Source organism: Podarcis cretensis (genome assembly GCF_951804945.1).
Source record: "Podarcis cretensis genome assembly, chromosome: 5".
In the NCBI taxonomy this organism is placed as follows: Eukaryota; Metazoa; Chordata; class Lepidosauria; order Squamata; family Lacertidae; genus Podarcis; species Podarcis cretensis.
This window is the reverse complement of record NC_137174.1, coordinates 63,367,522-63,382,298: the sequence shown is the minus strand read 5'-3', so window position 1 is coordinate 63,382,298 and position 14,777 is coordinate 63,367,522.

Below are 14,777 nucleotides of genomic sequence, written 5' to 3'. Positions count from 1 at the left end.
CCAGTGACCATACTTCCCCCACCTCTGTTTCAGGCAACATAGGATTTTTGCTCAAGCACACCTATATTTCTGGCTAGCTTATTGGTTCTACATATTGGGAACCTAGACATGATAGCCATGTGTATAACTGGCAGTGAAGGGGTTGACCTATTTGAAGGTCACTCACATATCTGAAGATGTCCTCTAGTCCAAGTCTGGTTTAAAGGTAGCTTCACCCATAAGAAGGGTAGGGACCTTGTAACTGCCCATCAGCAGACTGAACAGCAGAATATATGAAGACAGAAGCCCCCACAAATGTGTATCTAAATACAAAAATTAGCATATGCAATTTTTATGCTAAATTGTGTCTTATTTTTTCCCCCTTGGGGGCATGTGATACATTTCCTTTTTTTTCTAGTGATGCTTAAGTGCCTCTCCCATTCTCACCCCCTCCTGAGGTTCCCTGCAGTGCTATGTATTGCTCAGTGATCTTTATGCCCAGGCAAAAACCTGAAACTGTGTCACTCTAGTTGTACATGCAGCACTCTCACCAGTACACCATACAGGAGATCACTGTAGAGCATGCTTCACTGGATCCTCCACACCCACTTGCAGAAACTATGCAGATATTGTGAACATGCCACTTTAAAGATCAAGGCCACATCCGCACTATAGGGAAATCTGAGAAATTTATTCTGTGAGGGGAATGGAGGTCTCGTAACACCTCTCAACACCCTTAACAAACTACAGTTCCCAGGATTCTTTGGGTGAAGCCATGACTGTTTAAAGTCACATGATTCTGCTTTAAATGTACTGTATAGTGCATAGGGTTCAACTTGCGTTTACCATTTTAAAGACGTTTATTTGTTTTTCGTTAACAGGAGCATTAACAAAGTAACAAGTAGAAGTTCCTACACAGTGAACAAAGTGGGGATTACTTCTGAGTAGAACTGCACTGGTTCATGAGAGTTGCTATAATGTTTGCTGGATCATAGCATAATACTTTAGTTTCTTCAACATAATTAACGATCTGTTTTATAATCCCACCAGCACTCCTGCTCTTTTGTATAATTGGTTAGGTAGATCTTACTCAACAAGGCCTCATCCACACTTCCCTTTTGCCCTACACTTTCTAGGCACAGATCCCTGCTTTCCCCAGGAAAACTCACTCTAGTACTGAGTCGGAACCAACAGCAATTCATGTTTTCCAGGATTCATTGGTAAAGGGTGGATTTTCACAGGAAAAGCACCAGGGCAAAAAAAACCCAAGTGCTTTAACCTATCTTTGTAGATGTTTCTTTATGAATCCATCATATTTATTGTTCTCATTTGAGCCTCCCCCAATTTAGGAATACTGAATGTAACTCTGAGATGGAACCAATACTGAGGTCAGTGCAACTAAGAATTTGTTCATATGCTTTTGTGAATATTTTTTGGAATGCAATCCACTACTTTTTTGTCTTTTTTTGGCAAAAGAATCATATTGACTGTGTTTCCTTTGGGATCTATGACACTACTCTGATCTTTTTCTCTAATAGTGCTATCTAACTTGTAATCTTCAGCTGGTTTCTGTCCATTTGACATTACAGTTTACACTTGTCCTTGGTTATTGGATTTCACATCTTTGCTTTCAGATCAGTTCTTCAGTTTACAAAATTCATCCAGAGCAGTATCTCATGTTCCATCTTGCTATGCAATCTGCCCATCTGTCAATAATTTTGCCGCCTCTACCCAGATCGGGGAAAATAATAAACAGTATGGCAGTCAGAACAGATCTACAAATTGAACTGATATCTCCTATCATTTGAACACTGGATAGCTGTCACCTTTATGCCCTTATGTAAGGAGCTTGCAGGCCCCAGTGGGAAGAGAATGCTGACCTAGAGGAAAGGATTCTTACATTTTCCTCCTTGAGTCGCCCACCATGTTTACTCAACTTGTTTGTGAAAATGTTATTTATTTCAATTTCAGAAGGCTTGTGCCACCCTGAATACGGGGTGAGATTAAAATAAAAGAACATATAAGTTGCCTGTTAATAACAATAAGAAAAACTTCCTCTCCCACCGGGTGCTATTTTTGCAGAAAAAGAGGTGCTGGAACTCACCATGAATGCCTCCCTTGTTCTCTTATAATGGCAACGGCACCCACCTGAGAGGTGGTTGGACTGAGTTCTGGCTGGAAAAAGCCCTGCAGTCCCTTCTTGTGAGGGAGCAATCAAAATTAGGATCATGGCGCATGGGGAAGAGGGTTTGGCCTCTTCACACATGCCATAGTCACAAGGAAAAATTGCCTCCATGAAGCTATTTGACACAGGATGGAAACTGCTGTTAATGCTCTACTTCCATCATATGAAGAGTACATCCAGGAGATCAAGGAGCAGCAGGACTACACTGCTCTATGTAGGTGTAGGTGTCTGCATGGGTGAACACCATGCTCTTTGTTGTACTCATCTTTCCAGAACCACATTGTGATGAACCAATATGCGCTCCAATTGTACTGTTTATGGGATAAGAGCCCTTTTGGACTTTGTATGAGTTAGCCACACCTTAGTTCCTAGCCTGTACAAGGGAATTAACAGGAAGTCACAAACTGGTTCTGTTCAAAGAATTCCTGCTCCAGGGGCACAGTTGAGCCTCAGACAAGTCATTTCCCCACAAGGGAGGAGACAAGTTTGGGGCAGGTAGGAAGAGTTGCAAAGGAGAGGGCTTAGGGCAGAACTGAGGTGGTCTCTGAAAATGATCACCTTAGGGGGAGGATCAGTCCCTGCTGTGTTGCCCTTAAAATACTGCTGCCTGGAGCAATGGCCTGGGCTGTTTGTTCAGTTGTACTAATCCTACTGAGAAAGGACACAAAACCAGCACATTCTTTCAGTATTAACTAATTGTCTTCATATGTGTGTTATATTTCCCATGAATACCCCAAAGGAGGATAACAGAAATCTGAGGGCTGCAAATGCTTGCATTCACAAGTCTAGTGAATCAGAAAAGCTTTCTCAACAGTACGAAATGTGTTACTGGTATGCAAAATTCTCTCTCGGCAGAGCTTTTGATAAGACCTCAGTACTAAACTAAACCCACACACCTGTCTTTCAACTTGAAAGGACCCATTTGGTTTTTCAGGGCTTAGGGGTCAGCAGTAACTTTTTCCATGTGCTCTCCCTATTTAGTTCATATCCCTTTTGTGGAGCGCAAGATGGCAGACATATATATTCAGTAATAGGGGCAAAGCAGTCATCATAGGCTCAGAGACACTCTCTTCATTATTACTTCATATGTTTCCCCAAACTAAACCTTGATCCATTGATGCAGCTAAGCCTTGGTTTATCCTGGCTAAACCTGTTGGGTTTGTCAACATTTGTCCTGTAGCACTGTCCAGTTCAACACCCTTCCTCCTTACACCTGATGGCCCAGTTCTTATTGCACTTTCATAACTGAGCATCTGACAACAATAGAATCCAAAAATATAAAATGGCTGGGGAGAGCACAATCAAAGCTAACAAATCAAACTCTGCTCTGGCACAATGCCCCGGTGTTCAAAGGAGTTGCAGCAGGGAAAAAGCAGGGATAAAGGCTTGCGTGCCAGTTGCTACCTGCCAATCAGAGCCTCTTAGTTATTTTTTGCACATATATAAGTAGCTTTTAGGCACTGAGCTCTAAGCCCAGCTGTACAGTAGGTGTAGCTGAAGTGGCCATTATATCCGCAGCAGGTGTCCTACTCAGGCAATTATTTCGGGAACATTAGTGCTTTCAGATCCTTGCCACCCTGCCTAAAAATCGTGACCAAAGAAATCACAGAGTACCTAGTGGGTACCAGAAACCATGAATAATAAGTAGCCTGGATTTATAAAGGATATAGTTCTTCAAAAAACATGCTTTTCTTTTCTTATGACAGAACTACAGAATCAATTGCTGGAGGGGATGCAACAGTGTCATTAATATATGCCTTTTCAAAGCACACTCATTCTCTCACACCCCTGACATCTCATGTACAAAATAAATTTTGTGTCGTCAGGATGGGATCTTCCAAAAGGGCTATGAGCTGTATGGGGGTGGGGGGAGTCTCCAGCTCCCCCCTAAAACAAGAAGAATTTGTGCTCACATGTATATGGTAATTTATTTATTTAAATACATGGGTTGCTTTTTATATACATTATAAACCTGTTGGTTAGTAAAATGTATTGTACCATGTGGATTATGCACATACCTGTATCATATACCAAGACCATTTTTGAAAACAGATCAAATGACCAATAAAGTTCCTCGTCTTATTTCACCTTTTTGAAATGCAACTCTGTAATTCATTTAAATTTATGATAAAGAAGGAGAACAAAAAACTGCCATCTGGTACAGTGAAGAGTTGCCTCTCCTTAATATGTAGAGAGCCAGCTTTTATTTACTACAGTTGATTCACCTTCTAAATTCTGCTACCAAATATCTGTCCTAAGTTGTTTACCAATACCTTTAACTACAATCCAGTAGCTGTGATATTTTAGATGTGATACCAAACCAGCCAAAGACTTTTATAATTAAATCAAAGTACCGGTAACAAGATATTCTATATTTATTGTAAACCATAAATGTAAAATAAGGTAAATACTATATTTATGGGGCTTTTTAAGACTTACACTTGCATTAATAAGGTTACTGTATATTTAAATTACAGTTACAGATGTTTCTGTAAGGCTGGCTGGAAAAGTGTAGTTCCTAACCCTATTTAACTTACATGCCAAGTACCCTTAGTCCCTCTGCCCTGGTTAATCTCACCACCAGGTATTGTGGACCACACCTGGTTTCCTTTGAGCCAGGCTTGCAGGCAGTTATCTGGTCAGCTGCAAAAGCTCCTTACTGAATCCCTCTCATGCTGTTTCTTCCAATCTTTGGCTTCAGCCAGTGATTTAGCTCTACACTACCAGGATTTCCCTATCCTCAATAGCCTCTTGCCACCTCACTTCTACTTCAGCTCCAGCCTCAGCTTGTTCTTCACAGCCAGTCTTCTGTCTTCTTCATCATCTCTCTCAGCAGTGGCAGAACAAGCCTATTTATGTTCCAGCCAGCCTATCCTTCAACCAATCAGATTGGTATGGAACTCTCCTACTCATCAGACCACTTACTCCATGCAATGAGTGACCAAGAATGTCTACCTAGTAAGCCAATTAGAAGTGTAATTTTGCAATCCCCACCTCTCAGTATTTAAAAGAACCCAGTTTCCCCCCAGACCAGACATATAACTAAACAATAGCCAACTCTCAGCTACCAAGGTATACTTAGTATTTCAAATTTAACCCGTCATGTTATGTGATCCCACATACCCATACATTGTATCTAAACCAGGCATGTCCAAAAGTCCATTTTGGGGGCCTAATTCGGCCCGCTGGTCGATTTAATCCAGCCCCCGTGCCAGTATATGTCCTGGGGTAAACTCCTTAAAAAAGCTCAGCAACTTTGGTTGGCCCTCACACATGTTCACTTCATCAAATCTGGGGCCCTCTTTGGAAAAAGTTTGGGCAGTCCTGAATTCTAAACCAAACCCTGTTCTAGTAAGTACCTTTTAAAAGGTGAGTTCTCCACAGTTACCAGTGTTTTATAGGGTGGGAAAGCAGGTTACGACATAATGCTGTCTAACTACTTGGAACCTAACCTTGAGCTTTGAATTTTCTTTCCTTCTTTTATGTGATTTCACAGCCACCAAACAAACTGTTCATAATTCACCCCCACCCTGCCCCAAGCACGTGACTGCAGGGACGTGGGTTGCTTGTGCACTGTTGTGAACACAAATTTTTAAGAACATTTTGCTTGGCTGAAAAAAAAATTATATTGACAGATATCCGGAGGTATTAGACTGAGAGCACTATCCTCTGAGACGTATTTCAAGATATCTTAGAAGCCAAAGGCAGCTTTGTCAAACTGTTAGTATTCTGGTAGGCTCTGGTCATAGAAGTAATACACAATGAATTGCCAGCCCTCCATCATTAAGATCAACATTCCTGATGCAGTTTCCCTTCAAGAACACAGATCATTCTAAAGATTAATGCACTGAAACACTACAATCATAGACTTATGAGGACAGACAATTTTGAAGTAAATGGTGGAATAACTCACAAGGAGTAAATGTACTGATGTACCAGGTACAAAGCCTCTACTATATATCTGTATCTATATCTATCTATCTATACACACACACACACACACACACACACACACCACCCCGCCCTTCCCGGTTTAAAAACTGGGCTCAGGGCGGCTAACAGCAAATATAAAACATTGATTAAAATGCAACTTAAAAACACATAAAACAGCATAGAATACAACATAAAATGCAGCATCAATATCAATAAAATTCAAGAATTCGGGGGTCATTTTTTTTGGGGGGGGACCCAGTCAGTAGACATCGAATAATCACCAGGGCTAACTGGCCAAGTTGGTCCTACTAGGGCAGCAAGGAGGTGTGTGAATAAGAATTCAAATGTGAGGTCCCAGAAAGGGTTTTTTCACAGAAGAGGAAAGGGAAAAGGGAATAGAGGATCAGGCTACATAATTCAAATTGAAGCTCCACTGTGGCTTATGCCATCAGCCACAGTGGCAGAAGAAGGATACAGCAGCTGCAATGTATTCTTTGATGAAACCATATTATCCTGTTAAAAAGTGGACAGTGACATCCATCAAATTCAGTTTAGGGATGGAAGAGAAATTCAATTCAGTTCACGTTTAAAGGTGAAGCTATCAAATCTGCACTTTCTGAAACAATATAGGAACCAAAATGCAGCCATCCTTCAAAATTCACACTTATCCAGCTTTGCAATGCAGTTCTCCAACCAACTAATGTTTAGGAAAAATACATGCATTAGGGGAAACTGCTTCCAAAAATGTGTACATTAATTAAAACTTCATTAAAAAATGTGTTTATAATGAGAAATGTGCACCAAAACGCTGCTGGTTTTTTGTTTTTATTTTAATTGCAAACTGCTTCAGAAATCCTGAGAACTGATTTTAAAATTGGGAAAACAAGAAACGGAGGGAACCAAAACTGACAGGTCCATCCCCAGTGACCACTCAAAATAGGCATGTTTTTGAGAAAGTGCATTGTGGGATACCAGAGCAAAATCCTTGCAACACATGGAAACATTCCAGCTATAAATTGCGAATGTCAAATGACTTTATATTTCTGGGGATATATTCAGTGTAGCATGAATTGAAGACCAAATACAGTGTTGTTGTCATGGAAGCGGGCTGCTGTATTGGAGTCCTGTCTTTCATAAGATTCAGATCATGAGGTGATTGGTTACCATATGCAGCAGGACAGACATTCTGGAAAAGTGAGAGAAGCTATGCAGATGTCCATTTAACCACACATTCAATCATACATTTTAGTAGAAAAAAGATGGGGAATTCTGAGGTAGTAGAATGGACAAAGTTGCCTCAGGCTGCAGGGTTGAGGGATTCCAGTTTTGACTGCTTTTGCAAGTAAAAATCAAATAGAAGAAAAGAAAAAGAAAAGGCCCTGCAAAGCGAAAGGCTTTTGCTTGAGCATTGGCTTGCAGTTCTGGTGTTCCATTTGCATTAAGTCACTAAAACAGGGCATAATATTTTTTAAAGTTTATAATTTTCCCTCAGTCTGAATAACTCCAGTCCATCCTATCATCTTGTTCTGGTGCATGTATAGACCAAGCCCATCATGTCAGTAGCTAATGTTTGGTAAAATTCTCCTTATGACTGGGCAGGTTGTGAAAAAGAGAAAGCTGACCCTGAGGTAGTTTGGTCTTCTGTGTGGGGTCTGAATCTCAATCAGTCTTGCTTTCTGGGGTTCAGCTGCGACAGCTTTCCTCAATAACTAGCAAGCAACCTGAGGTGTGAAGCATGGAGAAAATCACTTTGGGCTGGAGAGATCTATGCCTTCCAATACTTGCATCAGGGTTAGCATCATCAAGCACCTTCCAATGTCTGCCTTAGGCTGGGATACCACGGGAGCTTCCTGCTCCTTGCTGTTGCTGAGCAAGCGAGCAATATGAGGAGTGGTGGGAAGGAGCAGTAACCTCTGCTTATCCTTGTCTCATTTCCCTGGGAGGTAGGGTGAATTAGCAAAGAAATGGGCAGTGGCAACAGCGACAAGGAGGAGGTGTGAGCACATTCAGTGAGCACCAAGACCGACTTGCCTTAATTTCCTCCAACACCTGAAACTCTCACTGGTGCATAGCTGTCAACATTTCCCTTTTTTAAAGGGAAATTCCCTTATTCCGAATAGGATTCCGCGCAAAAAATGGAAAAAGTTGACAGCTATGCATTGGTGCCCTGAGGTCACCATCAACACCTCTGTTACCAGGTTACTACCGGTAATTACTATACAGTGGTACCTCAGGTTACATACGCTTCAGGTTACACACTCCGCTAACCCAGAAATAGTGCTTCAGGTTAAGAATTTTGCTTCAGGATAAGAACAGAAATTGGGCTCCGGCGGCGCGGCGGCAGCGGGAGGCCCCATTAGCTAAAGTGGTGCTTCAGGTTAATAGCAGTTTCAGGTTAAGAATGGACCTCCGGAACAAATTAAGTACTTAACCCAAGGTACCACTGTATTGAATGTTGTAGAAATATAAGGCTGGTGTGGTGGGATAATGAGCAGCTTGTGCGTTAAAGCTGGATCCCTCAGAGCTCACTCTGTGTAGTGAAACCCTGCCTTGAGAAGAGCCCTTGAGCATGGCTCCCTCAGTCGCTGGTAGAATCTGACAGTGGGCGTTTGCGGAAACGTTTCCAACATAAGAGCTGTTTCACAGACATGCGCCTCCTGGATTCCCTGCGTGACAGCTTCCGGCGGGGGGTGGGAGTCCTTATGGGCTGTTCTGATACCTCCTCGCTGTTCTCACTGGAAGTATCCCAGAGCCTCCCCTCCGACTCCCTTTCCTTTGGAGCTCCCGCACTCCCCCTACTGGTTCCCTCTTCTCCTGAAGAAGAGGCTCTCCTATTCTGCTGAAGCCTTCTCACCACCTGTCCTTCCGATGGCAGTTCCCTGACATCCACCTCCCCCCCAGGGCCCCCTTCACCCCCTCCCGCCTCTTCTCTTACTGGCGGCGAGGACGGAAATCCCTGGAAGGAACTCCCCTCATCCTCCGAGGATTCAAACACTTCTAACCACGGCCTACCGCCTCTTTCCCCCTCTTCCTCTCCTTCGTCGGAATCTGTTTCCACCTCCACTTCCGACTCTGGGAACCCTTCAAATTCCCCTTCCTCATCTGTAGTCCCGAAGTGCTCCCTCCTAAACCTTGCCACTGGTTGTGGTTTACTTGGGAAACGCCGATGAAACGTTTCTATTAAAATCTCGTCCTTGACTTCCTCTGCCGGCACCCATGCGTTTTCTGACTCTTCCTCCCCCTCCCATTCTACCAAGTATTCCACCTGATTCCCCTTCCACCTGGAATCAATGATCCCTGCCACATCCATGTTGCGTTCTCTCTCTTCTATGACGGGTGTCCGGGTGACCTCCCTCTCACGTTCCCCCCACTCGCACCCCTCTCTGTAGGGCGACAGTAATGACCTGTGAAATACTGGGTGCAATTTCATGTGACTGGGCAATCGGAGTTTGAATGCTACTGGGTTGACCTGCTGTATGACCTCAAAGGGTCCCAATCGTTTGGGTCTCAATTTCTTACACCCTCCCTTGAACGGCAGTCCTTGGGTGGATAGCCACACCCGGTTACCCACCCTTATGGTTTCGCCTTCCCTCCTATTTCTGTCAGCTTGCTTCTTATATTCTTCTTTGGCTTTCTCTAAGTTGAGTTGGAGCTGACGGTGGATCGCTTCCATCTCTTCAACAAAATTTTCCGCTGCAGGTACACTCCACCTTCCCCCGCCCTCTCCTGGAAACGCCCGAGGATGACACCCATAATTGGCTAGAAAGGGACTCACCCCTGTGGACGCGTTCTCCGCGTTGTTGTAGGCAAATTCTGCCAGAGGTAACCAGTCCACCCAATCAGTTTCTCTGTCCTTTACATAACATCTCAGATATTGTTGCAAAACCCCGTTTGCCCTTTCTGCTTGCCCATTTGTTTCTGGGTGCCTGGCGGTGGAAAAACTTACCTCCACATGCAACATGCTCATTAGTTTCCTCCAGAACCTAGAAGTAAATTGTTTTCCTCTGTCGCTCAAAACCCTCAAGGGGGCGCCATGCAACCTAAAAATGTGCTCCACAAACAACCTTGCGGTTTCTTCCGCTGTCACTGCATGAGAACAAGCTATAAAGTGGCACATCTTAGTTAGTAGATCTACCACCACCATGACCGCGGTTTTCCCTTTGGATCTCGGTAGATCGGTCATGAAGTCTATGGAAACCATCTCCCATGGCCTTTCTGGGGTGGGTAAGGGTTCCAATAACCCCGCTGGCGCCAACCTCTCTCCCTTTGCTCTTTGGCACCTGTCGCATCCCCTGACATACTCCCGCACGTCCTCCCGCACCTTGGGCCACCAAAACTCCCTGGTAACCAACCACATGGTTTTGTGCTGCCCGAAGTGCCCGGCCGTGGGGCTGTCATGCAACTGCTTAAGCACTCGCCCTCTTAGTTCCCCACCTGGTATGTAGAGCGCCCCTTTGTAATATAGTTTTCCGTTCTTTTCCTCAAACCCCCCTGCGTTTTCACCTGTCTCCCTGAGTTCCCTAAGTTTCTCTTGGGCATATTCATCGTTTTCAATACCCTCTACCAGTTCTCTTTGCCCCACCAATGCCGCCCCACAAACCCAGTGGTCCTCTGAGATGATATGTCTTTCTTCCGCCCCTCCTTCCCCCTCCAAGTACTCAGGTTTTCTGGAGAGAGCGTCCGCCCTGACATTCTCAGCCCCTGGCACGTAGCAAATCTCAAAATTGAACTTGGAGAACTCTTGCGCCCATCTTACTTGTCTCTGGTTCAACACTCGGGCTGTTCTCCAGTATTCTAGATTTTTGTGGTCTGTCCGTACTTGAACCTTGTGTTGCGCTCCAATCAACAGGTGTCTCCATCTCTTGAACGCTTCGTGGACAGCGAGTAGTTCTCTGTCGTACACTGTATAATTCCTCTCAGACTTGTTCAATTTCCTCGAGAAGAAGGCACACGGCTTCCATTCCGACGTATTCGCTCCTGGCTGCAGAAGCACGGCCCCCACCGCTCTGTCAGACGCGTCGGTTTCCACCCTCATCGGCTGCTGCAGATCCACGTGTAAAAGTTGTTCTTCCGAAGCAAACGCCCTCTTTAAACTTTCGAAAGCTCGCTGCGCTTCTTCCGTCCAGACAAATTTCTTCTTACTGCTGAGACAATCCGTGATGGGGGCTGTTAAATGGGCGAAGTTCTTGATGAACTTCCGATAGAAGTTTCCGAACCCCAAAAACCTCTGCACATCTTTCTTAGTTTTCGGTGACCTCCATTCCAGCACTGCTTGCACCTTGCTAGGATCCATGGCCAGCCCCTTGTCCGACAACCGGTACCCAAGGAATTCCACCTCCCTGGCGTGAAACTGACACTTCTCCAGTTTCACCCACAGCTGGTTTTCTTGCAGTTTGCTCAGTACTTCTCTTACATCTCGCACATGCTGCTCTTCATCCTCTGAGTACACCAGCACATCGTCCAAGAACGCAGCGCAGTTCTTGTACAGCAATGGTCCTAGTACGTGATTAATAAATGATTGAAATACTGCGGAACCCGCCTGGAGGCCGAAAGGCATAACGCAGTACTCAAATGCCCCCAAGGGGGTGAACATAGTGGTTTTCCACTCATCTCCCTTCCTCATACGTATCAGGTTATACGCCCCCCTCAGGTCCAGCTTGGTAAAAATCTTCCCTTTTCTCACCCGGGTCAGAATGTCATCGATTCTGGGCATAGGGAAAGTCACGGGTTCGGACACTGCGTTTAGGGCCCTGAAATCCACAATTAATCTCGGTTTGTCCGAGTTTTTTTTGTCTACAAAGAACACTGGGCTACCCCCCACCGCTCGTGACTCCCTGATGAACCCACGCTTGAGGTTTTTGTCAATAAACTCCCTTAGCTCCTGCATCTCTCTGTCAGACATTGCATACACCTTGCCCACTGGCAATTGCGCTCCTGGAAGTAAGTTGATTTGGCAGTCAAAGGCTCTGTGCGGGGGTAGTTTATCTGCTTCCCTTTCGCTGAAGACGTCGGCAAAATCTGCATATTGTCGTGGTACCCTACCTTGTTCCATTGCTTCTATCTTTGCTAACGTGGCCTGAGTGCCTGCTTGGCCCCCTTTTTCTGTGCAGTGTCCCATACAATGTGCTGACCCAAAGGAAACCACTCTCTGATGCCATCCCACAAGCGGATCATGCAGCGCTAGCCAGCTCATCCCCAAAATGATGGGCGCTCCTCCCAACGTGGCTATATTAAACGCTATCCGTTCCGTGTGTCTTGCCACCCTCATTGTCATGGGGACCGTCTGCTGGTCTACTTCTCCCCCCAACAGCGCCCTCCCATCAATCGTGGTCACCTGCAGGGGATTTTTTAAAGGAATGGTTTGTATCTGATGGGCGGCTGCAAACTCCTTACTCATAAAGTTGCAGGAGCTGCCTGAATCTAATAGCGCCTTCACTTTTAGTGGGTGTCCGTTTGCCAGCTCCAGCAATACCTCTATTACAAGAGCTGGTCTTGGGGGTTCTGGCGTGGGCACATTTACTGTTCCTTGGCCTGGCTGCTGTGCCCCGTCGGTGGCAGCCAGGCGTTGGCTTTTACTTGCTCCTTAGCTCCTTCTCCCTCCTCCCCAACAGCTCCCGCCATTCCTTGCCATTCCTTTCTTTGCGGACAAACTCTGGCAAAATGACCTGGCTGTTGGCAGAGAAAACATTTCTTGGCGCCTTTCCCCTCCTTCTTCCGCCCTTCACTGGGGTTTGAAATTGCGCGCGCGCGCGCTGTTCCGATTTCCATCGGCTCTGCTGGCAGAGAAGGCTGCTCTGGCATCTCTGGAATGCGGAAATCCCTCCAACGCTCCCCTTTCCCTTCCCGCTTCTCCAAGGCTCTGGCCTCCTGGCGTGACCCTATGGCCAGCGCTGATTTAGTCAGAAGGTCCATAGACTCCGCCCTGGGCCCCCGGGAAAGTTCGTCTTTCACTGCCGAAGATAGTCCTTCTTCGAACAGCATTTGTATCGGTTCCGCTGACAAATCCCATCCTAATTTATGGATCAACATGGTGAACTCAGTCCAGTACTCACGGACAGATCGGTTCCCTTGTTTACACGCCATTAACTGCCTGCGCGCCACTCCCTGCTCAATCTCGCTGGAAAACATCAGATCCATGGCGCGAAAAAACTTCCTTGTGTCCCTTAGGGCTTCATTATTGGCTGCCATTAGTGGCCTCACCCAATCCCGGGCTGTGCCTTCGAGATGCCCAATCACAAAACCAACCCTCGAATCCTCATCAGGAAAATCATCAAACTGCAGATTGAGGGCATATTGCATCTCTGTCCTGAAGGCTTGATAATTCCTGGGATCACCCCCAAACTTCTGCACCAGTCCTGGCACTTTCCTCGAGAGCTGGGCGGCTTTCCCCTTTTCTGCATCATGAGCCCTCCTCTCCTCCAGCCTCGCCGTTTGCAGAGCTAACTGTACCTCCAACATCCTGTACCTTTCTTCCAGGCTAGGACCGGCTGCAGCTGCTCCCCCATCTCCGCCTCCGGCTGGGTTGCTCATGATGCCTCTCTTTGCACAAGCTGCTTTCAGGGACTGTCAGATTGCTTGGTGGGATAATGAGCAGCTTGTGCGTTAAAGCTGGATCCCTCAGAGCTCACTCTGTGTAGTGAAACCCTGCCTTGAGAAGAGCCCTTGAGCATGGCTCCCTCAGTCGCTGGTAGAATCTGACAGTGGGCGTTTGCGGAAACGTTTCCAACATAAGAGCTGTTTCACAGACATGCGCCTCCTGGATTCCCTGCGTGACAGCTTCCGGCGGGGGGTGGGAGTCCTTATGGGCTGTTCTGATACCTCCTCGCTGTTCTCACTGGAAGTATCCCAGAGCCTCCCCTCCGACTCCCTTTCCTTTGGAGCTCCCGCACTCCCCCTACTGGTTCCCTCTTCTCCTGAAGAAGAGGCTCTCCTATTCTGCTGAAGCCTTCTCACCACCTGTCCTTCCGATGGCAGTTCCCTGACAGCTGGACATTAAGAAAATATGGGTAGGCCCAACATCCCCTGAAAAGAGCCAGGGTGGTGTAATGCATACCCTCCAGCGAGTCGCTGTGGAAAACCAGGACATGCATTTTCTCTCTCACAGTAGTGGGAAGGAAAGGAGATGACCCCACTTATGCCACCCTGAGTTACTGAAATGAAAAGGGAAGCTAGAAATGTGATGACGAAAAACAACAACAGGGTTTCTAAAGAACAGAAGGTTTATGCTTCAAACAGGAGAGGACTTTAGTAATATGGCACCCTGAGCGAGGGCAAAATTTGGGGCCATAAATATTTATTTGGCACCCTCCCCCTCTTGCCTTTCCTTCTGCACATGCTGTCAACTGCACTACATCATAGTTGCAGCAATTCAATTGCCCATCTGTCTGGGGCCTTTGAGTAGGTACCTATATAAATATAGGTGTTGTTGTTGTTGTTGCTATCATGCACCCCCTCAGCTTGGCACCCTATATAAGGGAACCACCTGCACTGCCCTAAATCCAGTGCTGCTTAAAAATAAATGTACCTGCCAATGTAGGAGTAATTTAGGCCAGGGAAGGGAAGGGCAGCCCGTGGCCCTCCAGAGGTTGTTGAATCCCAACTAGGGTTTCCATATTTCAAGATGTAAATATGCGGACACGATTTCTCGGTTTACTTGCCAAAGATCCAGGACAATCCACCG